Source organism: Mauremys mutica, chromosome 4 (genome assembly GCF_020497125.1).
Source record: "Mauremys mutica isolate MM-2020 ecotype Southern chromosome 4, ASM2049712v1, whole genome shotgun sequence".
NCBI lineage: Eukaryota > Metazoa > Chordata > Testudines > Geoemydidae > Mauremys > Mauremys mutica.
Genome location: NC_059075.1, coordinates 2,043,895 through 2,066,815, shown reverse-complemented (window position 1 = coordinate 2,066,815; position 22,921 = coordinate 2,043,895). Strand labels below are relative to the sequence as shown.

Sequence of the window (22,921 nt, the reverse complement as noted above, 5' to 3'; positions counted from 1 at the left end):
ATGATGTGGCAAAAAGGGCTAATGCGATCATTGGGTGTAGGAACAAGGGTGTCATGAGTGGGAACAGACAGGTGATTTTTACCTCTGTTTATTGCATTGATGAGAATGACACTGGATTACTATGCACCCAGCCCTGCTGTCCTCGATTCCAAAAGGATGGTGCAAAATTGGAGAGGGTTCAGAGAAGAGACACAAAAATAATCTGGGAGCTGGAGAAAATGAAGGATCTCAGCTGGTTTAGTTTATCATAAATAATTTCAAGAGGTGACTTCCAATGGATAGAGGTTATAACCAGACACATTCAAATTAGAAATAAGGCAAAAAACAGAGAGGGTGATTCACCTTTGGAACAAACTATCAGTGGGAGCGGTGGATTCTTCATCTCTGTCTGTCTTCACATCAAGACTGGATGCCTGCTGGAAGATACGCTTTAGTCAAACAAAGGTAATTGGGCTCAGTTCTTTGCCTGTGATGAACCTTGGACTAGATGATCTAATTGTCCCTTCTAGCCTCAAAAGTCTACCTCCGCATGTCTCTTTGTGTGAGAGCAGTTTGGTATCTTGGTGCCTTGAAAGTATGGTGGGCCAGATCCTCAGCTGCTGTAAATCAGCCTCACTTATTTGACATCAACAGAGCTCTGTCAGTTTACACCCACAGATGAGCTGGGCCCGTCTGATTACTGTGCCTGCTGGCAGGAGCGGAGTTTATTTTTCCTGTAATTGTTCTTAATTAAGTTTCAAACTCAGACTATCTAATTTACACTAAGACTGGGTATCTATTAACCAGGGAGTGAGTAAGCCCGTTCCTGCCTGAATAGAGGCTTTTAACACCATTCATAGCCTCTGTTGCAGAATTAAATGGACATTTTGGGAATAACAGAACATTGTTAAATAAATTGGCAAACATTGGACTAAATGATAAGGCCATCTGACAATGTATGTAGCGCGGCACATACCAATGGCTTATTATAATGAAAGGCCGTGGGACAGCTTTACTTCATTCTGGTCTAGCCAGACTGGAGCTGAACAATGAAAGGCCCTTGCCCACTAGAACACTTGCAAAATGATAGAAAATGAGGGTTTCCATTTTATGCAACTCAACCTTCTGCTACAGAGGTCTATCCTCTATAAAAAGTTGACAGCAGAACAATTTTCTTATGAGTGAAGGTTCCCCATATTAAGAGAGAGGCTGTGAAAGCCTTATAGTGAATATAATAGTCGTATTCATATTAAGGGGATATCACATAGCTGGATTACTATTGCCATTAATGTGAATGTTCTTTTTGCAATGTGGAATGTATCATAAAATGTTTCAGCTACAAATGATTTAACTGAATATAGTAGAATATAACAAGTCACATGGAAATGACACTAGTAGGATGTTAAAAGTGGTATGCAGACTCCCGTCAGAATTAGGAAATATGCACATTAAATTTGCCTGTTGGCTTTTCCACTATGTTACCCTGGCCCACAGTCCTTTCTACATCTCCAAAAGAATGTTATTGTATCTATGTTTAGAGTTTATATCAAGTCTCTGTGTACAGGACCTACATTAGTAACTGTGTCAGCACCCATATACCACACAACTCTCTCCCCAGAAGCAGAACAGACCTCAGGTGCAATGCAAGTGATGAACCAGTTAAATCTCATGTCACTGCTTAAACATGAGCAACAGATTTTCTTCATTGTAATTCAGGAAAGAAACAACTATTACAATGGTGACTAACCTGTAAAATTAGGCCACAAATATATGCCAAAAATATTTACACACACACACTTACACTTTATATTGCATACTAGAACTGGTTGAAGTTTTATGAATTGGAAGGTTTTCATTAAAAAAATGACCATTTTGGGGGGGAGGGGAGAAAGATTGAAAAATGCTTTGAGTTGCAATTTTCTTAAAAAGTTAACAATCAATAAAAGCATTATTTTCTCATGTATTAAGATTTTGGTAAATGATTTACAAAAAATTGGGTTTTCAGTTAAAAAAATCAAATGTGGGTTCAGTTCAAATTTCAATTAAAAGATTTAATGAAAACAAACAAAAAGAAAACTTTGAATGTTGGATGTTTTCATACAGTGTTTTTTTTGTGTGTGTTTTTTTGCCACTCTATTGTATACGCACTAGCTGTGTCAGTACAGTTTAATTTATTGATAAAATGACTTCATGGACAGTGTCCCACAGATTAATACACAGTCAAATTAGTTGTTACTAATCTAATATTTTATATTTTTTGCAAACTAGTAAGTGCGTATGTAACTAACAATTAAACACACATACAGTCCCCAGCTAAAACCCCTCCAGTGCATCATCAAGGATCTACAACCCATCCTGGACAATGATCCCACACTTTCACAGGCCTTGGGTGGCAGGCCAGTCCTCGCCCACAGACAACCTGCCAACCTGAAGCATATTCTCACCAGTAACTCTCATAGTAACTCTAACTCAGGAACCAATCCATGCAACAAACCTTGATGCCAACTCTGCCCACATATCTACACCAGCGACACCATCACAGGACCTAACCAGATCAGCCACACCATCACCGGTTCATTCAGCTGCACGTCCACCAATGTAATATACGCCATCATATGCTAGCAATGCCTCTCTGCTATGTACATTGGCCAAACTGGACAGTCTCTAAGGAAAAGGATAAATGGACACAAATCAGATATTAGGAATGGCAATATACAAAAACCTGTAGGAGAACACTTCAATCTCCTTGGACACACAATAGCAGATCTAAAGGTAGCCATCCTGCAGCAAAAAAAATTCAGGACCAGACTTCAAAGAGAAACTGCTGAGCTTCAGTTCATCTGCAAATTTGACACCATCAGCTCAGGATTAAACAAAGACTGTGAATGGCTTGCCAACTACAAAAACAGTTTCTCCTCCCTTGGTGTTCACACCTCAACTGTAGAAGCAGCAAAGAATCCTGTGGCACCTTATAGACTAACAGACGTTTTGCAGCATGAGCTTTCGTGGGTGATTGATCTAACCTCGTTATCTCTAGCCTGCTTCTTGCTTGCTTATATATACCTGCTCCTGGAAATTTCCACCACTTGCATCCGACGAAGTGGGTATTCACCCACGAAAGCTCATGCTCCAAAACGTCTGTTAGTCTATAAGGTGCCACAGGACTCTTTGTCGCTTTTACAGATCCAGACAAACACGGCTCCCCCTCTGATACTTAACAATTAAACTGCAATATTTACACACGAGGACATAGTTAAAGTTACCATTCCCTGACTTTTGACTGACTAATCACACAGAAAGAAAGAAAGAAAGAAAGAAAGAAAGAGAAAGAAAGAAAGTTCACTCTCCAGAACCTCAGAGTTCTGCTGTCTAAAGGAGTTGGTACTAGCACCTGTACATACATTTCATTCCATTTTACTCTTTGGCTAAATAACTCAGAAATCCTGGGTGCCATACTTCCTAGGACGTCCCCCAGAAGTAGCCTCTCTCCTGTATACCTAGGAGCTCCTTGGGAAGATCGTGCATATAGCAGTAAGGATATATTAACCACCACCTGACCAGGATGATGATAGTGACTGTGAAATGCTCAGGGAGATTAGAGAGTCAGTTAAAATAAAAAAACTCAATAATAATGTAAAAAGTGACAAAGAGTCCTGTGGCACTTTATAGACTAACAGACGTATTGCGTCCGACTAAGTGGGTATTCACCCACGAAAGCTCATGCTCCAATACGTCTGTTAGTCTATAAGGTGCCACAGGACTCTTTGTCGCTTTTTACAGATCCAGACCAACACGGCTACCCCTCTGATACTCAATAATAATGGGGGATTTCAACTCTCCCCATATTGATTGGAGACATGTCACCTCAGGACAGGGTGCAGAGATAAAGTTTCTTGACACCTTAAATAACTGCTTCTTGGAGCAGCTAGTCCTGGAACCCACAAGAGGAGAGGCAATTCTTGATTTAGTCCTAAGTGGAGCACAGCAACTGGCCCACGAGATGAATATATCTGGACCACTTGGTAATAGTGACCATAATATAAATTAAATTTAACATCCCTGTGGTGGGGAAAACACCACAGCAGCCCGACACTGTAGCATTTAATATCTGAAAGGGGGACTACATAAAAATGAGGAGATTAGTTAAACAGAAATTAAAACGTAAAGCACCAAAAGTGAAATCCCTGTAAGCTGCATGGAAACTTTTAAAAGACCCTTTAAAAGAGGCTTAACATAAATATATACCCCCAAATTAAAAGAAAAAAACATAGTAAGAGAACCAAAGAAGTGCCACCAGGGCTAAATACCTACAGAGAGACCAAATATTTAACAAAGGGATCTTCAATGTAGCAGAGAAACATGTAACATGATCCAGTGTTTGGAAGCTGAAGCTAGACAAATTCAGACTGGAAATAATGTGGACATTTTTAATGGTGAAAGTAATTTACCAGTGGAACAATTTACCCAAGTTTGTGTTGGATTCTCCATCACTGTTAATTTTTAAATCAAAATTGGATATTTTGCTAAAAGATCTGCTCTGGGAATTATTTTGAGGAAGTTCTGTGGCCTGTGTTTTACAGAAGGTCAAACTACAGTGTCACGGATGTCCCTCCTGGCCTTGAATCTATGAATAACGGATTTAATAGCAGCTGAAATGGCCAATGACCATTGATTATTATTGATTATTGTTATTCGGTGGAGGACATTTCCTATCGCGCTGGATCAAGTAACAGTTCTCAGTTTTGTTTGTCATTGCATAACCAGGCTCTTTTCAGCTTTGCTTTTTGTTTTGAAAACTGCCGCTGTCATCACCACTGCAGGGGAATGGAAAAACCAAGCAGCGCCATTATCGACTGGCTGGATGCCACACCCTCTTACCAAAATATGGCTCATCTCGAATCAGATTGCATCCTCTCTGGGGAAGGGACCGTAACTTCCTACCTGTCCTGTAAAGCACACGCCCAGCTCACTATTGCAAGCTATAAAATAGTTAACAGAGGGTCTATTTTTCGCTACAGGATAGGTTACTATGCAAATATTTTTAGCAAATACTAATATCTCCATTGGGCAGGCAATTCTATACAGCAGACATCTCTTGAGAAAATGGAATATCCACAGCATTTGAAATGTGAGTGCTATTTCTGTCCCCGAATTAATATAGCTACATTATTTTCAAGCACTACAGTAAATGTTCCCCCTGACCTGGGGTTACTGTAATTTTTTCTACAAGATATAGGAGGTTAGTACTAAAGTGCAGGTCTCCCACTCGTTCAGGACAAACTCTAACCGTTAGCAGACTGGAGAATGTCAGGGGACATGCCTATAGGCAAGGTGGAGAGTGGTTGCAATATCACTACACGTTTCCAGCGTTGGGTGTAAGATCCATGTTATTTCCTTGCAAGGGCATTTCAGCAAAAGCTGCACTACAAACTGGCATAACAAGTAGGAATCCATTTAACTGACATACACCTACAAATATGTTATTAAATATAAGTGGGTGAGCTCAGTCTGTAATTGCAACAAACCTGGTTCCTCCCTGGAGTCCGTCAGTAGCCTCTTTGCAGGTCGCCATCTCCAGCCTCTCCCCACTCCTGAGGCTGCCTTTGATATCTCTCAGAAGACCTGGCTCTCGGGGGTCAGTCATGTGATCTGTGGGAGGTGGAGGAAGCAGGAGTTACACCAGGTCTCTGTATACAGGTGTAAACAGTTAACAGGGAAGATGCCAGTAGATGGGGCACAAGAATATGCAGGGTAGTTCCTGGGTTTTACAGAAGCAATACAACTTCCTGTTGTGAGTGACAAATGGCTTCTTCTGGCTCCTCTTTACGTCACTTCTCAAGGCCATTCCAATGAAAGGTCCTGCTCACCCACTCACACAATTTATGATTATTTTTTATTTATTTTTGAAAATCAACCCCCTGGCCGGGCCCATCCACATCTCTTTACAGTTGTTGAGGTGAGCTTTGTAATGAGAAATATCTGATCCGTGTGACACTACAACACAAACAACAAAACAATGAAGTAAAATATGGGAAATATTTCATGAGCAATTTGAAGTGTGCAAGTCATCCTATCTACCAGTTTTAACACAGAGTCTACATGGACAGCAGCCTGGTGGCTGAACTAAATTGAAGATTGTAGATAAGTTGCAATAAATATCAAAATAATAGTGTAGACATTCCCATTGTATGACACTACTGTATGCTGCCTCTTTGAAAAACAAATGTCTGCTATAGAAGGTTTGTAAGGGAAGCCAATTCCCATTGACAGTTCTCTGCTACTATTGCATTCTGCTGTTCCAGTGCATGTCTGTGTGTGCACATGTACACACCTGTCTCTATCCATCCTCTTTCATTACATAGTCATTCCTCCTGGAACACTTCTAGATACTCAGGAGACTCTCTAGACTGCATAGCTGAAATGTCGATTTGAAGAGAAGGCTAATAAAGATTTAAAGTGTGAGATGAAGTAGATAGTTTTCACCTATTAAATTGTTCAATAGCTTCCAAGCTGATGTTTACTATTAAATATACTAAAAAAAATTATAAAATGTGATTCCTGACAACTTGAAATGATCTGCAGCCCTTCCTGGCAGAAAGCACCACTGTATTTCCAGGAAGGAGGCTTTGTGCCAAAATACCCTACTATCTTTTGGATTTTTCACCAGTACAGTTTAATTCCCTTTTACTCTTAAGGGTGAAATTTACCCATGGCCACAGGGATCTCACAAGGCTTTCAGTGCAGTGTAAGTGCTATGAGTCTGAGGCATGGTGTTGAAGGGATATGAGTGGGTATATAGTGGGACCATTCACCTCCTGGCAATGGGTACCCTAGTCTCGGATGACCATGAGCCCCAAAATAGTGAAGAACCATTTCAGCATAGCTTTATTAAACCTCATGAAGACAGGGGAAAATACAACCAGCAGCAGAATCCAGAACCTTTCCTGGAAAACGCAGACCCCAGCACGGCACTATTGGTCCAGATGTCTCCGACAGCGGCGGGTACCTCTCACAGGAGATAGTCACCACAGGGCCACGCAGAATGACTCAGGCTATTACTGTTCTCTGTGCCAGGGCATATGACATCTTCTCTTGTGTTAGAAAGGTATATGTGGTCCCAGTAAACCACAACATACAGGGATGCCATTTACTTCCCAGGACAGCTCTCAGGAGACCTGCCTTTAAGAGGTTCCCTGAAACCCAGAAGGCTCTTTTCAAAGGTTTTAAACATTTTGAAACAACCTGACAGTGGGTTTTTGTTGAATTCCACCATAACTGTTACACTGTCTTTTGCTTGTGTCAAGGCTGTGGTGTTATATATACCGGGTTTTATTTTTGACATGAGGCTTTCTTCCAAGTGCCAGCTCAGTAAAGCTATGACATGCTGAAGTGGGGGAAGGAGACTCTCTCACACAGGACATGTTTGCTTACTATCATGGAGTGTGGGGGGAGACCAGGCCCTGCACCCCCGGCTTCCTGCAATTCACCGCGACTCTCAGCCAGCCAGTAAAACAGCAGGTTTATTTAGACGACAGGAACACAGTCCAGGACAGGTCTTGCCGGTACAGACAAAAGGACCCCCTTTATTTAGGTCCATCTGGGCCCCAGGGAGGCCACAGCCCCGTTGGGGCCCCTCTCCATTTCCCAGCCAGCTCCAAACTGAAACTCCCTCCAGCCAACTCCTTTCTGGCCTTCCCCCGGCTCCTCTCCCAGCCTTTGTGTCCTTTGTCCAGTTTCCCGGGCAGAGGTGTTACCTGGCCTCCAACCCCCCTCCTGGGTTCTCCTGTTACATGCTCAGGTATCCTCCCTTCCCCAATGCCGGCAGTCCCAGCACAACTCCCCTGCAACCTTCCCAGGTCACTACTCCCCACTCAGTATTCAAACAACACAAGAACATTCCCACTTCGTCACACTTACAAATCCCAGGGGCCCAGCCTCACCAACCGTGTTATTCAGAATGGCTGCAGCCCACACATCAGGGATCTACCTCTGGGCATTATGCTTAGACGGAGGGCAGCCCACACATCATGGGCTGAGTCCCTTCCATTATTCACAGAACTAAAGACTCAAGAGCTTGAGAGCTACAGTTTACTTCTCGTAACTCTTATTTCCTGGATGAAGACATGGTAACATCGAGCTGAAGCCAGCAGTGCACCATTGACAGCAGGTGGAGGGCATGAGCTGCTGGTGCAAAGGCTGCACGTGACCAGCACTCTGGTTCGGCACCAGGACAATGCAGCTGATTTCCAGCACGATGCCAGGAAACACATCTTGGGTTTAAAAACAAACAAACAATTTTTGTTCTTATTTCTTTGTAATGATTCTCAAGAAGGCAATGGTAAAACAAGTGAGGCCGTTGTCTTCCTATCGGCATGGCCATGAACAACCTAGGGTGTAAAAGGCAGCACATCATTCTGGCCATGGGAAAGAAATGATAGCCAGAATTGACCCACCGCGTACCAGTTTGTCTGAGTACCTGAAGATTGTATATGCTCTGCCCAGCATTCCTACCTGAGAACAACTAACCAGAATCAAATTAAAAATCTCAAATTAAATCATTCCAAAGACCATATTAAAATGGGCTCTGATGATGCTCTTACTCCGAGCAGTAAGAACTTAAACTAGACTGTTCTCAGTGGTGGCAGATGACAGAACAAGGAGCAGGGGCGGCTCTAGGCATTTTGCTGCCCCAAGCATGGCAGGCAGGCTGCCTTTGGCTGAAGCCGCGGGACCAACGGACCCTCTGCAGGCAAGCCGCCGAAGGCAGCCTGCCTGCCGCCCTCGTGGTGACCGGCAGAGCACCCCCAGTGGCTTGCTGCCCCAAGCACATGCTTGGCGTGCTGGTGCCTGGATCCGCCCCTGACAAGGAATAATAGTCTCAAGTTGCAGTGGGGGAGGTCTAGGTTGGATATTAGGAAACAATATTTCACTAGGAGGGTGGTGAAGCGCTGGAATGGGTTACCTAGGGAGGTGGTGGAATCTCCTTCCTTAGAGGTTTTTAAGGTCAGGCTTGATAAAGCCCTGGCTGGGATGATTTACTTGGGAATTGGTCCTGCTTTGAGCAGGGGGTGAGACTAGATACCTCCTGAGGTCCTTCCAACCCTGAGATTCTATGAAAACAATAGCAACATGGTAGTGCTGATAAACTTGGGGGCATTTCAGTGACACGTTGAGCAGAAATATCCCTTCCCTCCAATAACAGTTGTAACACGTGCTGTGCAAGAAACGGAGTCAATGCAAGAGACATTCTGCACAGCCATACTGAGAGAAAAAGGAATTTGCAGTTAGCAGAGCCAATACACAGTGGCATTCTTCCTCCATTATTCTCAATTATGAAATGTTCATATGAAAAGAGGAGAGGAAAAACAAATTTAGGGCCAGATTCTGATCTTACTGATACATGTGTAAATTGGTGTCGTTACATTTTAATCACATGGTTCATTACTGCTTTTCAAAGCACAAGAACAATATGTCCCATTTTCTGTCCTTCCTTCCCCATAAGCAGCGTGTATCCCTCTAATTCACCTTTCATTTAACAGCTAGTACTTTATTCCTCACACATTTTAATGAGGATCACTGCCTGGGAGCTTAGCTATCCCAGATCATCATAAAGCCAGCGGTGAGGAGGAATGCTGCAGCTGTAATAGAGGAGAAGGCCTTGCTGATTCCAGATGATTCCTAAGCCTGTATTGCACCACATCACACTAGCAAACATATGCCTCTGCCTCGCCTGCCAGCTCTGCACGTTAGGAAGCTCACTGCAGCACTTCCCATCTTACCAGTTGCTTGTGCACTAATGACGGGTGAGTCGCACAAGGTTCAGAGTTCAAGTGCAGTCTGGATAAACATGCAGAAATTCAGATGCTGCCCCAACCCTTATCTGAACTATTCGAAACCTGAGTCTCAAAAACGAAACTAGAGACCTCTTGAACACAGACTTTCAACAAGACTTACGGCACTTCCAAGATCAGTTGTGGGGAATCCTTATGTTTTCAAGACCAGTTAGCTCCTTTGGGTTCAGCATAGAGCAAACACACTAACCCAGGTGTGCCAGGTGCTGTCTTTTCTGGAATTCTGTGTAGAAGGCAGAGGTGAGGCAGGAAGATACACAGTACATAACAAAAGCTCCTAAGAGCTCTAGCTATCCAAAAATCACAGCCCCAGCTTCTACTCCAGATACGGGATTTGAACAACAGTGACTTAGAACAACTGACAAAGACCAATCTGATAACTGACGGCATGGAGGGTAGAACTGCTACTGTTGATGGGGATTATGACCACTGGTCGTCAAATACAGCATTTTGGATCAGTGTTTGAAGGTTCATGAAAAGCAGAATTACTCAATGGAAAAGCTGTGGCTTAATTCTTCTCTGCTGCCCTGGGTCTCTATCTAGGAAGGAAGGGTTAATGAATGTTGGCTTAATTAGTGCAACTTGAATGAACAACATTTTTTTGTGAGTTTGAGGGTAAATTAAGACAACATTTAGCTCTGCTTCTTATTAGCTGCGCATAAATTCTCCCAAGAGCCTAATTAGCTCTGTCACAGCAAGTGTCTCATCCATTCACACAAGGGAATGTATCCCTTTGCTATAGATTTTGCCTGGTAATAAACTGCACTAACAAATAATAAATTCTCATTTCTTCTTTACCAGTTATATTGGCCTATATCTGGGATCTAGCTGAACCGCAAACAGCATGGGCCTGCACTCTCCCAGTCCTGGGGACTCTCTGGGCAGAGCCAGGCCCCTGAATAATCTACAGTAGCCTCAGTGTGCCTCTAAATTAAATTAACCCTCAGCTACTAATAGCCCCAAGTAGGGCCGGCTTTAAGCTGGTTCCTCCAATTCCCCAGTGCCTAAGAGGGCCTTGTGCCTTAGGCGTCTTTTTATTTATTTATTTTACTCACCTGGCAGTGGAGGTGGTCCGCTCTGGGGCTTCGGTGGCATTTCGGTGGCGGGGGATCCTTTGGTGCCGCGGAAGACCCGGAGCAGATCCCCCACCGCCGAAGTGCCGCCGAAGACCCAGACCACCACCGAGTATTCAAATCGGGCCCTGTCGTTCATAAAGCCGGCCCTGGCCCCAAGAGGCCATGCCACCTACCCTGTCACCAGGGAGAAGAGATGGAGCAGAAGCCTCTGCAGTTCCTTTGCACTCACATGGTCCTTGTGGGTTCAGATACACTGGCTTTAGGGGCAGATCCCTCCAGGCACTTTGTGCTAGAAGTTTGGACCAACAAAGCTTTCAAGAGCCAGTAGATTTGCCATATAACCAATGTTTGCAGCAATTAAAACAAAACAAACTCACAAACTGCTTCATCACAGCTATTACAGAAACAAATGTACTTGCCAGGATAAAAATAGAGTTATTCTTTCTCAATGTGTTCTTAAAAATAAAATCACTAGAGAAACTGAACATCAGAAGAATACTATGTACTCTGAAGACATCTTGTTGTTCTTAATTTCAAAGAAATGGACTCAATTGGTTTCAAGTATGATTTTCGAATCAGGGCACTTCTCTCAGGCAAGGTCACTGTAGTCTGCAACCTCTCTGCTGCGACTCACTTGTGACTGAAATGGGTTATCTCACCTTTAATGTCAAAACCTGGCCTAAAACATGGTCACCTAGCACAGGGTTTGAATTGTGTTTTCCGTCAGCAGTATTAGCCTTGGCAGAGAACCAAGCACTAGCTATTTTTGTAGTATAGCATTGTCTTCATGCACCACGCAGTGGCATAGGGCACGCCAAGATAACTGGCTACTTCCACTCTCTAGTTCATAAGACAATAACTTCACTTTTCTGACAAACCATTTACTTATTTTCAGAGAAGATGAGAATCTTTTCTATTGTCTTGCTCTTGCATTGAAAGGGAAAGTCAGCAGTCTAAGGGGAATTCATTTGAGGCCTCATCTGGAGCACTGTGTCCAGTTTTAGGCCCCACACTACAAGAAGGATGTGGAAAAATTTGAAAGAGTCCAGCAGAGGGCAACAAAAATGATTAGGGGGCTGGAGCACATGACTTATGAGGAGAGGCTGAGGGAACTAAGATTGTTTAGTCTGAAGAAGAGAAGAACGAGGGGGGATTTGATAGCTGCTTTCAACTCCCTGAAAGGGGGTTTCAAAGAGGATGGATCTAGACTGTTCTCAGTGGTACAGATGACAGAACAAGAAGTAATGGTCTCAAGTTGCAGTGTGGGAGTTTTAGGTTGATTATTAAGAAAAACTCACCAAGAGGGTGGTGAAGCACTGGAATGGGTTCCCTAGGGAGGTGGTGGAATCTCCTTCCTTAGAGGTTTTTAAGGTCAGGCTTGACGAAGGCCTGGCTGGGATGATTTAGTTGGAGATTGGTCCTGCTTTGAACAGGGGGTGGGACTAGATGACCTCCTGAGGTCCCTTCGAACCCTGATATTCTATGATTCTATCTCTTTGTAAGAAAATTTTCCGAGTGATTTTTATTGGGGGGGAGGGATAGCTCAGTGGTTTGAGCATTGGCCTGCTAAACCCAGGGTTGTGAGTTCAATCCTTGAGGGGGACATTTAGGGAACTGGAGTAAAAATCTGTCTGGGGATTGGTCCTGCTTTGAGCAGGGGGCTGGACTAGATGATCTTCTGAGGTCCCTTCCAGCCCTAATCTTCAAAACAAAATTTACAAAAGAAAGTTTGACACAATGTTGCCCAAGTCCTGACTGGTAAATTAAACCTTCTGACACCAGTTTGTGATTAAGGCACATGGATAGTGCAGTTTGAATGAACTGAAACTACTATTGCCCAGGCTGAACTTTGTTTCTGATCAGATTTCCATCTCCACAGCAAGCAATGGAGCACTCTACAGGAGAACTTAACGCACAACTATAATTAAAAAAAAAAAAAGTATATTTGCAAACTACTTTTTCCAACTATCAATGACATGTTCTCAGGACTTCGAGAGCATGTCATTTTAAAAGGAGCAAAGTTTTAAAACTTTTTCACCTGTCCTCTTGGTTTGGAAGTGTCTCAGTTGAAATAAGAGCAACGGTTGCACTGTTCAAAGCAGCCTGCATTTTTATATAGTTATCACTGATGAAAGCTGCATGCTGACCATATGACCTCTCATTACTCTTGGTATTTTCAAAGTAAATGTCACAATTATACTTCTAAGAGAATTCAGAGCACCTGGTCGCTTTTTTTTTTTAAATATAAGCCTTTCATTCCTGGTAGCACCAGCAATATATTTGGAAGATTCATATTGGCCCTATATTTTAATTATCTTCAGAGATTTGCTCTAACATGTAGGTGGTACCTTCTAAAGTTGCTGTTTTATCATATATAGTTCTTCCTGCTTGAAGCACATTATGATACAGAAGGACCATGTTTAGACAGTCATTTTCTCAATTGTGATGTGGAACTTTTAAAACTTTTCTTCTGAATTCAAATTTTAAAGTAGGAACATAAACTTAAATAATCCAGAGGATATTTTTGTCTTTATTTAGTTGGCTTTCCCCTTGTGCCATAGCAAACACTTTTAAGCAGGGGTCCTGTACTATATCACCAAAACAACGAGGAGTCCGGTGGCAGTACGCCTGCTGCTGGAGCAGTGTGGATTGTCATTCTAACTGGCTGGTCACAACACCACTGAAATTTGACAATTCCACTCACTGAAATTTGGCCCTGCTGCCCCTTCATACAGATGGGCAAATGGTGTTGTGACGTGATTCACTTGGAATCTGGTCCTGTCTGGTGACGCATGGGGAATCTGCTGAAATGTTGAGACCTGGTGGATCATGCGTTGTGTGGGCAAAAGAGAGGGAAGACATTCTGGCCATAGAAGACTTGAGATCCCTGTGGAAGGAGGGAATGAGCAGGGACTGGAACAGGTTCTCTGCTAGGGGTTGGGGGAGGGACTGGAATTTGCCCCCCTCCGCCCCAGAAATATCTGAATTGCCACCGCTGTTTGTTAAGGAAATATTCGCTCTTTGCAGCTATCATAGGGATTGACTGGCTTTCACAATCTTCTGTGCAAAAACACCCCACCCAAATTCACAGCAGCAGAAAGTGCACTAGGAAAACTGAGTTTCTCCCCTGAGGAGAGAGGTTATGTATGTGTGGGGCCTGGTCTTAGAACCGCGTGGCTGCAGCTCGAAATCTGGACACATCCCTCCGTGTCTCCTGGCACCCGCTCTGAGAGTTTTCCCTCTAGTGCACATCCTGGGGCCCTCCCTGTATCGATATGTGGTTACACTGGCTTCTCAAGCGGCTCTGTGGAAGCGAGCACTTATAGGAAATTCAGGATAAGCTCTGATTGGCATGTTATCGTACATATCCTCACGGCTAATTTTTTATTTTGGGACACTTTCAGGGGGAACAGAGGACTGTGTGGGAACAGAGTCTTCTTGTCTAAGCAAAAAATTCACAAGCAATTGACATGTTAATTACAGTTTTTTCTGGTGAAGAAAGTTCTGCTGTGGCCCATCTAATTACACACACATGCACAGAGCAATGTTTGACCTCCAGCTTTTTGTTTTAGATCACATATTTACATGTGAAACTTGCTAAAACTTTTTAAAGTCAAAGACAAATCGCTTTGGCATTTTCATGGGTTCTTAACTCTTCCTTAGAGAAATATCAACCACATGTGGTACTTTGGAAGCATGAGGTGTCTATAGCTGGTTCTTGGCTGCGTGTGTTCTCCGTGTGCTGCACTGGCTCTGGCCCCATGGCCCGTACAGCAGGCTCCAGTCAAACTGCCCAAAAGACCACAGACCCGTTTAAGTAGCAAAGGCACCCGGCCAGGTTCATTGTCAATGAAGCATGGTCCTAGCATCCCGTTGACTCTACTGGACCATTAACACATGTATGCCTGTTACAATGGACTAGCTCAGTGAGTGGCAGGACTTTCCACTCCCCCCTTGGCTGGCCAAAGACACCCCCTCTGCAACCCCTCTTTTATACACTGATACAGACAAGTTACATATTGCCCTTCGGACGTGGTTAGTTACCACCCTTTACCTTGTACATGTTAGTTGGATCAAAACATCTCTATCCGTCACCCTGTCATCCTGACCTTCTCTTTAAGAGGGGTTAGTGTGTCCTGGTATCAGCTTCGGGGAATGTGTTTACACCATAAACTGGTAGCAGGGTGTACTGGCACGATCCTTTTGGAATGTGTTTACATGAATACTTAGTGCCTAGGAGCGCTTGTGTTTCTGTGACACTCGTCTTGTTCTTGTCAAGTTCAGGTATCGGATAGTGACCCTGCAAGCAGGCCTCTGCTTTGTAACAGAGCAGGACCTGACTCAGCCTGACTCTTGCCAACTCTGCTTTATATCAGCAGGGCTTGACTGTGTTTGGATCTTAGGCCTTACATTAGAACTTTTAAACGAGGCCTCATGTCTCAGGCTCTCTCTTTCCACTACACTGTCTGCATTAGAACAAACCAGAATTTACATCTGTTGGCAAAAACAGACTTCCAGAGAGGATCAATGAAGCAGTTTTTGTTTAAATTTTGTTGCTCAAGTTCCAGAACTTAAATTTAAAAGAGGAAGGTTATTGGAAAGCAGCAGGTAAGATATCAGTTTCCGTAATTACACTAAACCAGATGAGCTTTAAGGATTGTGTCAGATGAAACCAAAACTCCTCTTGATCCTGTGAAAAGCTGGAGAGAAGAGGGCAATGACCCCAAATATCCCCTTCCCACTGCGGCTTGCTTCATGTCTCACTGGCCGGGTTGGAATAAGTCCCCATAATGCCGGGGAGATACCAATTCTTGGGATCAAACACAGTCTTAGGATCCATGAGTCCCAGCAATGGCTGGGCTTCTCTCTCTCCTGCTCATTCTGCAGCATGAAGGACAGTGGGCTCTGAATTGAGAACCCGGCGTTTGCAGATTTTCTGCCACCTGCCAGACTCTGCCTGGCCCTTAGAGACGTTGTGCCGGATTCAGCCCGTCTGTGGGGCCTACCAGGGAGTTCAGAAGTAGAAAGACAGTTTTTTAAAGAATTTGTTTTCACTGCTATTAAAATGAGAGGCGGAGGGGAATCTCTAAGATTTCTCCACCTCCTCCAGAGGTGGAACTGGCCACAGAGAGAACGGTGGCTTTCACTTTGGGTGCTAACGTTCTCCCGTGGTTCTGCTCTCTACCACAGTATATAAAGCTCTTCCTTCACTCAAAGTTATATAAATTATTGCATCATTGCTAATAAAGCCACATGTTCTCAGCTACTTGTGCAAAGTGGCTTTCTAATAGCCTGCATCATTAACTAGAGACATTTTAAAGCCATAGAAAAGAGCTGTAATAGTAATAAATTGTTAAAGAAAAAAAGGCAATTGATATAACTGCTTCCAAAGTAGTTGGGCAAAGGAAAATAGGCTTTCAGCAAAATGAATGAGTCAGAGTACAACATTTACAATCTCAAAAAATACAAGGCTTGGCCATTTTTTGGATAATGGATAAAGCTAAGATTATGCTGGTTATTAAAATACTTTACAAATGTAAAACTATAAAGGAATGAATACAAAAAGAGGACCTTTTGAAAACTTTCTAGAAATAAGATTGAATCTTTGTAACTTCATTCAGAAAGATAATAAATTACCTCCTTTATTTCATGAATATTATGAAAAAGGCAAAGATTAAGGGCCCTGCCATCAAAGCATTTCCACGCAGCTCCACAGATAGCTCAATAGAAATATCCCCCACAGATAGGAAGCCTATTAAATGGTCTGTTGGGGGACTGCTACCCTGTAGATCAAGCAGATATGTTTTATGTGTTGGTAATGTACAGCAGAGGAGAAATCATTTCTCTGCAGTGGGAATACAATCTCTTGTGCTTGCTGATCACCCAGGGATCAGTGCAGACACCACGGTATTGATTACCCAGCTTTCGGGGGGATAGTTCTTCATTTCAAATGAATGTATTTTGCTGCATTAGCTAGTGAAAGCTCTGTGACTGATGAGGAATGTGTCTGAATACTCAATATTAAAGAGTACTTTACTGAGATTAATCAATCGTCTAATAGAGACACAGTATCGGCCCAATCCTCCTTCCAGCAGGGTTGAACCTTGTGCAGTTCTTGCTCCTTAATGACCGTACCCTTAACTAATGAGTTGGCTGGCCCCGATCCTTCAAGCTGACCCCTCCGCACCTGCACAGAGCCCCATTCAAGTCATGATCAATGGGATCGAAAGAAGCACAGGCGTCCCCCCATGGGGAAGAACACGTTGGTATTTACTTAGATGAGGCGCTGTCTGGGGCATCTAACTAACTGTCCCACTCTGGAAAAGGAAGAATGAGTGCACCTGTATCCCGAGTCTATGGGCCATTCACAGCTGTCCATGCAACAGAACAGCTCTTCTGCAGGAAGGATCCACATGGGCCAGCTACTCTGATGCCCCACGCTACCCAGTGCATGTGAGCAATTTCCAGTAGGTGGCTCCTAAGAAGCAGCCCCAGGACTTTGCTGAACTCCAGCCAGGGTACCAGGGAATGGCAGCACGGCATCCACCTGTAAGTTCTGGAGAGCGTCTACTGAATTATTAGACTACGTTACTTGAACAGGGTCGAGCAATCAAAGCCGCTGCCCACAGCAGCCAGCACTTCCTCCATCTTCCCCCAGCTCCATATTCCGAGAAGGGGAATGGCTTGGCAGTCATAGCCCACTTCCCCCAGTGGCACTAGCAGCTGCTCCATAGGGTTTGGTCTGGGAGTGCTGCCATGCCAGGATGCAGCAGAGCTCGCTGTTCCCACCAGGCCCCAGACAGAATGGAGAATGTGCCCAGATTCTGAAGCTGAAGGAAATGGAAAGTTTTCACATTGGTTTGTTCCTGCCACATGTCGTTGTGCAGGAGAGAAGCATACGGGCCATTCTGACTAATCCTTAAATATTGTCTCTTCTGAGACTCATCCATGAAATGCACAGCAGTAGAAATGTAAATAGGAGGGATCCATTTCATTGATGCTTCCCGGGGCTCTTCAGCACACATACCAGTGAACTGGTTGGTAGCTGAATGACTCCCAGTCTCAGAGGGATTGTATTGCAATCTGAGCTGTTCAAATATCATAGAATCTCAGGGTTGGAAGGGACCTCAGGAGGTCATCTAGTCCAACCCCCTGCTCAAAGCAGGACCAATCCCCAAGTAAATCATCCCAGCCAGGGCTTTGTCAAGCCTGACCTTAAAAACCTCTAAAGGAAGGAGATTCCACCACCTCCCTAGGTAACCCATTCCAGTGCTTCACCACCCTACTAGTGAAACAGTGTTTCCTAATATGCAACCTAAACCTCCCCCACTGCAACTTGAGACCATTACTCCTTGTTCATCTGCCACCACTGAGAACAGCCGAGCTCCATCCTCTTTGGAACCCCCTTTCAGGTAGTTGAAAGCAGCTATCAAATCCCCCCTCATTCTTCTCTTCTGCAGACTAAACAATCCCAGTTCCCTCAGCCTCTCCTCATAAGTCATGTGCTCCAACCCTCAAATCATTTTTGCTCCTGATCACTTTCCTCTCCTCTAAGGGCTTCATAATTGATTCCTTGAGGGCCTGGCTCTTCCTATTCAGTTGGATGGATCTAGCCAAAAAGTCATGTGATGTTTGACTCTCCACATTTTTTTTTCTAATGCACCAAAGCAAAGAAAAAAAAATCATGCCACAAATTATAGCTGAAGAGACTGTGACAAAGGGGACTGATTCATGGTTCCTGCTCTCTGGCCTAATTCATTGTTTTGAATAAAGTCAACGCAGTTGATCACTGCCAAAATAACAGGTGTGCTAGTATTTGTTGATCTGCTCAATGCATTTGTAACGTCAGTAGAAGACTGACAAATTACTCACTTCCTGATAGGCTTTCAATGACATCCCGCTGGCTCGCTCCTGGAAGCAGCTATTCAGTGGGAGAGTCACTGTGGCCTCTCTCTGAAAAGCAGCACTTCCAGGAATGGGTGTAAACCAACATACAACCACAAGTCAGCCTCTTCCCACCCCCAGTATGCTTCAAACCCCGAATAGAATGAACAAATCTGTGTCTCAAATAGCAATTTATGGGAAGCAGCAGATTTGGGTACCAAAAACTGCTTATGGAGCACATACTACACTGAATGAGGAACCAAAGTAACACATTAAATCTAGGCATGAAGCCACAAATTCTGAACAAGGTCCAACTGATATGAAATACAGCAGCTATTTTGCTTAGCAACACCAGTTGCTATGATCAACATTGGAGTGCTATGAACATCATAAGAATGGGCATAGTGGGTCAGACCAATAGTCCATCTAGACCACTATCCCATCTATTGACAATGGCCAGTGCCCGATGCTTCAGAGGGAATAAACAGAACCACACAATTATGGAATGATCCATCCCCTGTTGGTCAGTCCCAGCTTCTGGCAGTCAGAGGCTTAAAGACACCTGGAGGGGTTGTGTCCCTGACCATCTTGACTAATAGTCATTTATGGACCTATCCTCCATGAATTTATCTAATTCTTTTTTACACTCAGTTATACATTTGGCCTGCACAACATCCTCTGGCAATGAGTTCCACAGGTTGACTGTGCGTTGTGTGAAGAAATACTTTCTTTTGTTTGTTTTAAACCTGCTGCCTATTCATTTCATCGGTGACCCCAAGTTCTTTTGTTATGTGAAAGGATAAATAACACTTCCTTATTCACTTTCTCCACATCCAGTCATGATTTTATAGACCTCTGTCATATCCCTGCCCCGTCATCTCTTTTGTAAATTGAACAGTCTCACATTTTTTTCATCTCTCTTCATATAGAAGCTCTTCCATCCTCCTAAGAATTCTTGTTGCCCTTTTCTATACTTTTACCAGTTCTAATAAATCTTTTCTGAGATGAGGCAACTTGACTTGTGGGCAGTATTCAAGCTGTGGGAATACCATCTAACCAAGTATGCACATTCCTGACTGGTATTAAACACACAGATTTCTCGAGTAACTATATAATGCATTACCTTCAAAGAGAACACCCTGACCCCTCACAATGATGAGGAGGGAATGATAGAATAATGGAGGGGGCTGTTTTGTTTGAACTAGCAGGTGCAATGTACAGGATAAATATTGAAAAGCATATGAAATGTAACAGGTTTGTATCAATGTATGATAGGCAAGTGGAAGGAGGGGTATCTTTGTACCAGTCTAGGGGACAGCATCCTGGTATGTTGACTGAACTGGTGCTGCATCATGGTCATGTATGTGTTAGTGTACCTGTAAACATTGAGATGGGGTGCTAAGACTGAACTCTATCATCAATAAACATGGCTGAGCTCCTTCACAACTAGACTGAGCCTGTGGTCTTTCTTTAGGAGTAGCATCAATCTCTGCAGAATCAACACGCTGCACTCGCTGCTATTGCAACTAACACTGGCGCTCCAAGAACAGCAATACTGACATGGCAACACCAGCAAGACTCTGCAGCACTAGTGACCCCGACCGCTGATTTGGTAAGTGGTGAGCTGCCCGCTCTTAGGGTCACAGCCTGAGATGGCAGGAAACTCTGAGCTAGGGAATCCTCTCATCGCCCCACTGCAAATCCCCACAGAGTTTGATAGGATTTGGACACACTGGGTAACAAGTGTGTGTGGTTAATATGAAGTCAAAAAGAAAATGGGGAAACAGGGACTGGAATTTATAAGGCAATGGCAGAGACTGTAGTGAAGAGGAAATGTAGACTGTTACAAACTATGCCCATGGCTGTTAGATGTCTAAGACAACAGGCCACAAACCTGGCAGGGCAAGTAGCAGAAACAAAAAGAGTTAGAAGCAGCAACACAAGCAACAGAGTGCTGGGAAGAGCAAGCAGTCCAGGCACATGATATGTTGCAGCAAGCACAGGGACAGAACAGAGGATTTGAAACAGCTGTAGAAAATCTGCACAAAAGAAGCGCCATCCCCTGTCATAAATCTTGGTGGGCAGCAACAGGCTTTGGGTGCTCCCATAGTGCCAGAAGGGTTCAGATGCTCCCATAGTGCCAGAAGGGTTCAGACATAAATGGATAAAGCTGGTGCTAGGAAAGTGGAATGACCCAGGGCAACAGGCACCAGGCAGACCCTAGGCAGGGGTCACTGCACCACAACTACCATCACATGATGGGAGCCAGGTTCTGGCACAACCTGAGCCAAAACCTGTGGTGCCTGCAAGAACGGCAGAAGTAAGTGCCAAGGGACAAGAATTATCCAGTGATGTAACTAGATTGGCAGATAAAATGGCTGAGGAAACAGCACCGTTAGCACAGCACCTGAACAGCCAGAGGCCGCAACTTGTTCCTGGGGGGTTGGATGAAAGAGTATAGAAATAATAAACCAACAGTGAGTGGGTTAACACCTCAAGTGGATTCATTAACACACGGAGTTGTCCAGAAGTGGTTAACTGTAGCAGGGAAGGTGTGACGAGTTCCCTGGGGTACAACCTGGCACTGGGGTACTGCTGAGTCCTCTAACTTACCAACCTGGGCTCCCTCTCACGCTGCGACGCTGTGACAAGCTGCAAACCCCTCCAGGTCCTGCACTTACACAGACATCCACAGGCAGGGATATACCCGACTGAGTTACATGAATGCTTCTCATGAACCAACAACAGAGATGTTCCTGCCAATTACCCCCCAGGTCCCCAGATCAGGGCCCCTGTAGAGGAGCAGACTCACCCCTGTGGTGCCTCCTGCTGGTGACTTCCGGGAATTAGCTCATTCCAGCTCCAGAGCGCCCTCTGCAGGCTGGTGATCCCCCTGTCCTCTGGCCCCCCCATGTCCCTCCCTGGACCCCGGTGCCCTTTTAACTGGGGTGCTGCCCCCTGGCAGTAACCCCTCAGTCTTAGGGTCTCCCCTCCCCAGGGAACCCCCAACCCACTATTCCCACCTCACCTCAGTATAAGGCTATTGCCAGTCATTGTCTAGCCCCACGCCTGCCCTGCTTCACTCAGGTACCCTGTCTCGAGCTCCCTGCAGCTGGGCCCTTCTCTCTCTACAGGCAGAGGGAGACTGCTGAGCTCCTGGCTCCCAGCCTCTTTATACAGGCCATCTGTGGCCTGATTGGGGTGTGGCCCAGCTGCAGCCACTTCCCAATCAGCCCAGCTTATAGAGCTGCTTTCTCCAGCCACAGCCCCCTCCCAGGGCTGTTTTTAACCCCTCAGGGCCTGAGCGGGGTTACCACCCTGCTACAACCCCACACCTGTACTGTCTTGCCCTGGGAAGAAGCCTGACCAATGTGAGTTTATAACCCAGTCTGCCTCTCGATCAATGTGAAAACATGCACCAGCCTTTGTTCCGGAGCTGAGGTTTCCCCAAGCACTTCAAGCAAAATACACTGATTTAGGTAAAATATCAAAGAGGTTTATTAACTACAAACAGATCAGTTGTAAGTGGTTATAAGTGGTCGGCATAAAAGGACAGAGATGGTCAGCAAAGAAAATAAAAATAAAAGTGCCAGTCTATAGTCTAAAAACTAAACAGGATTTGAATCAAGCACTATTCTTACCCCACTGGATGTTTCATGCACAAACTTCCCTCCTGACGCCTGGACCAGTCTCTTCAGATGATCTGCATCTTCTTGGCATCCCGGTTGTTTCTAGCATAGATGACAGAGGAGAAAGGCGCCTGCCTGCTGCAACTGTCCCTTATTTGATACCCTTGGCCCATGTGCCTGGCAGACACTAGTGCCGGCATGTGCTGGTGGGCTTTGCTGAGTCCCAATAAGTGACCTGTTCCCAGTGTGTGGTGATCGCATAGTTGATTAATGGGTGGTCAACAGCCGCCTGGGCAGGGATCCTTTGTGTGTCACTAGCAAACTTACAGCACATTTCATACAGCCCCGTCTCATAACTTTGTGCACACTAATGATATACACATTTGGAGAGAACTACAGGTTTCAGCAGATTATGACCTTTCACATGAAGCCTTATATGGCATGCTTTGTATGAAATATCACACCCGTATATGAATAATGAATACGGGGGCTACGGGGCATC

At 44.4% G+C, this 22,921-nt stretch overlaps 1 long non-coding RNA gene across 1 annotated transcript; it reads right to left on the bottom strand.

Annotated features, from left to right (window-relative positions):
* Positions 1-237: 237 nt before the first annotated feature.
* Positions 238-21,863, bottom strand: LOC123368891. Its single transcript, XR_006578926.1, has 3 exons — positions 21,819-21,863; positions 5,505-5,628; positions 238-416 (listed from the first exon to the last, which is right to left on the bottom strand). It is a non-coding gene; the product is annotated as an uncharacterized LOC123368891 (long non-coding RNA).
* Between the last annotated feature and the right edge of the window lie 1,058 nt (positions 21,864-22,921).